General features: G+C 51.9%; 1 pseudogene; it reads left to right on the forward strand.

The window, feature by feature from the left end:
* Positions 1 to 2,474, forward strand: part of LOC148161840 (acrosin-like) — a 481,356-nt pseudogene extending 478,882 nt beyond the window's left edge.
* Positions 2,475 to 3,633: the final 1,159 nt, after the last annotated feature.

Here is a 3,633-nt window from a genome sequence, read left to right on the forward strand (position 1 = left end):
CCTAAAAACTTCCCAAACCTGCGGTATCTGGATGGCTCAGTCGATTGGGAATCCAACTCTTGATTTCAGCTCAGGTCATGATCTCAGTGTTATGAGATCCAGCCCCACATCAGCCTCTGTGCTCAGCACGGAGTCTGCTGTGCCTCTCCCGGTGCACACACACACACACGTCTGCATAGGCTCTCTCAAATAAATCTTTAAAAACAAAAAAATAAAAAAAAACCCAAAACACTTCCCAAACTTGATGCAAGGCATGAGTACACACACCTAGCAAGCTTAATAAACTCCAAGCAGGATAAACCCAGAGGTCAACACTGAGACAGATTATAGGCAAACTGGTGAAACTTAAAGATAAAATCTTTGATAAGACAAACAGCCACTTTCTCATCAGACACCCCTAACGTCAGAAGGCAGTGGGATGACATATTTAAAAAGCTGTCAACCAGGATTTCTACATCCAGGAAATGATCCTTCAAGAATGAAGTTAAGACTCCTCCTTCTTTATAACTTCAAAACAGATGGGAGGCACGTGGGGAGGGACTCATCTGCCCAACTCCAGCAGATCCTGTCCAGAACTGAGCTGAGGGGTTTAACGGGGGACAATGAGGGGGACTTAGAGCCGTACTGTGGGGAAATGAAATGTGTGTCCTGGATTTGAGTGTAGAGAGGAAAACCTTGGTCCAAATCCAAGACACACCATATCCCTACCAGCATGTTTGGGCAAGTGGTGCTCCAGGCTCTTGATTGGAGGCAAGGTGAGTCACAGCGCTTAACACAGGGGGTCACTGTGGGGTGTAAATGAGGTGACACATACTGGCTGTAGCTGTGAATAATCATCTGGCATCAACACACATTCCTGTAGCCACATCTGTTCATCCTCCATGCACTGCCCCTCCTCTTCACCTGCATATGCCTCCAACACCCCACATCCTTCACATGTGTCTGAGGAGAGGCCAGGGGCATTGACTTTCATGGATTTTAGGTTGAAGTAGAGCATTTCAGGATGATGGGGGTTCCGTGGAGGGAGGAGGCAGGGCTTTCCCGAAACGTGTCTTCTGTGATCGATGACCACCGAGCTGCCTGGCTGTAGCCTACAGGATCGCACCTACACTGCAGGAGGCCCGTGTGAACCTCATCGACCTCAAATTATGTAACCCAGTGGTACAACGGGTGCATTCGTTCAATGTGTGTGTGCAGGGTACCCTGAAGGCAAGATCGACACCTGCCAGGTAACTTCCCTTGGGCGCCCCTTTCCCTGCCAACACCTCTTTTGTGAATCCCTGAACTCCTCTCCCTCCAGGGCCTTGCTTCAGTGACCCTTTCCCTGGCCCCATCTTTTTTTTTTCTTAAAGATTTTATTTATTTGAGAGAGAGAATGAGATAGAGAGCATGAGAGGGGAGAGGGTCAGAGGGAGCAGACTCCCCGCTGAGCAGGGAGCCCAATGCGGGACTCGATCCCGGGACTCCAGGATCATGACCTGAGGCGAAGGCAGTCGCTTAACCAACTGAGCCACCCAGGTGCCCACCCTGGTCCCATCTTGTAGCAGTGAGGATGGGAGGTGATACCTGGGGCCCCTACAAAGAACCAGTCACCACACAGAGAGCTTTATCCCACCGTGACACAGAGATCATATCACCCGAACACAACCCTTGAAGAGAATGCTTACCTCTCCTCACCAGAATACAAAACCTTTCAATCCACTTGTACACACATGCCCATGCATGCATACAGCCTCATACGTGGACACATGGGTCACTTATCTTCCCTCCTCACTGCAAGGAGACCCGTGACAATCCATCCCCTTCTCACATCCACCTGAAGCTGTTGATACCAACTCAAAGTTTACCACCACCACTTGTGTTCATGGCAGCAAGAAGACATGTGACTGAACAAACTGTCCTTCCAGAGCCTATGGCCCTCCTGAGCAGGGGAAAAGTGGCCCAGAGAGTGACTTCTGTGTCCTTCTGGGCAGGGGGACAGCGGCGGGCCTCTCATGTGCAGAGACAACGTGGCCAACACCTATGTAGTCGTGGGAGTCACAAGCTGGGGGGTAGGCTGTGCCCGAACTAAGCGCCCCGGAGTCTACATGGCCACCTGGCCCTATCTGAACTGGACTGCTTCCAAGATCGGGTCTAATGCCTTGCACATGGCTCAATCACCCACCCCTCCCCATCCAACTTCTCAAGCAATCCCGGCTAGACAACCCTCTGCCCGCCCTTCTGCTCGCCCTCCTTGGTACTTCCAATGCCCTCCTCGACCTCCTCCCAGCCCCCCTGCATCTCGACCTCGACCCAAACCCCTGGCCCCAACCCCACCCCCTCCCCCACCTATCACTAAAGCTCCCCAAGTACTTTCTTTTGCCAAGCGACTACAGCAACTCACAGAGATCTTGAAGGGGAAGACCTTTTCTAATGCAAAGGGGTATTAGGAAATGGAGACCACAGATCTCCCAGAACAGACCGCCGCCTCCTGATCCAACCCCACTCCCAACAGACCCAGTGAGGCCTTTACTCCCAAGAAAACAAAGATGAAATAAATACATATAAATATAGGTATATAATTCTTTCTGGACTTCTTCCTACCTGCCCTCCCCGACTCAATCCAAACCCTCCCCCAGCATATCTGTCCTCCCTCTGTCACCCTCCAACAAGGTGGAATTGCTTGTGTGTCAGGGGTCATTGTGGTTTCCTAAATCTTGATTTTTGAAGTTGGAACAAGGCGATCTGGGGTGACAAGCCAGGTATGGTCTGGATCTCACACTCAGAGTCTCTGCTTATTAAATCAGTGCAGGTGGGCCCTACAGCACTTCTGTGAGGTGAGCTGACTCAGAAGGAGGGGTGTGGGTCTGAGTCCATTGGAAGAATGACCCCAGTCTGAAGTTTTGTACCGTGGCCATCTGATGCTCAGTCCACATGGCCAACCCCAGGCAGGAGTCTGCCCTCAACCAGAATTGCTTATGTCCATCTGTGAATTCCTGAGAAAGAGATCTCGATGGCCTCAGGTCAACTGCCCACTCTGGTCAGGGCCCAGATCTAGCATAAATGCTGGATTAGCCACTTGAGAATTAAAGATGGCAGGCTCCAGAAAGAAACCCCCGGGCTCCTGGCTGGGCAGTTGCTGCAACAAGCAACAGTCTCATACCTGTTCACCTGTTCACTGTGTGCACGTTTCAAGTGCAAGATGGTCCTATGTTCTGGTTGCAAAGACAGATGGCAGAGGGTACAGGAGCATGAGGGAGGAACTTTGGGTGAGGAAGACCAAGGACGCTGTCTTTTCCTGCTGGGGCTGCAACAGGGACTGATGAAGCAGGCATGAGTATTTTCAGGATTCGTCAGTCTGTCTGGGTTCAAACACACCCCCTGCTTTACCCTCATCAGCTATGTGGCCACAGGACCCAGAGTTCCCTGACGGTACCGCTGCTCAGGTAGGGCTGAGCCTTGTTGACCCAGGTACCCTCATCTCATGACCCGTGTATGGCAAGCGGTAGGTGGTTGGTGAGCACAGCGAGGGGCTGCCCCTTCCATCTCCCCCTGGAGCAGAGGGACCTGCTCCAAAGCCAAACCCAGACCTAAACTCCAGGCTCGAAGACCGTCAACAGCTGGCGCTCCGCCATCCACCTCGCAAGGCCTCTC

This window comes from Eumetopias jubatus, unplaced genomic scaffold, assembly GCF_037043125.1.
Source record: "Eumetopias jubatus isolate StellerSeaLion01/CBP00866 unplaced genomic scaffold, mEumJub1_p1.0 scaffold_52, whole genome shotgun sequence".
Taxonomy (NCBI): Eukaryota; Metazoa; Chordata; class Mammalia; order Carnivora; family Otariidae; genus Eumetopias; species Eumetopias jubatus.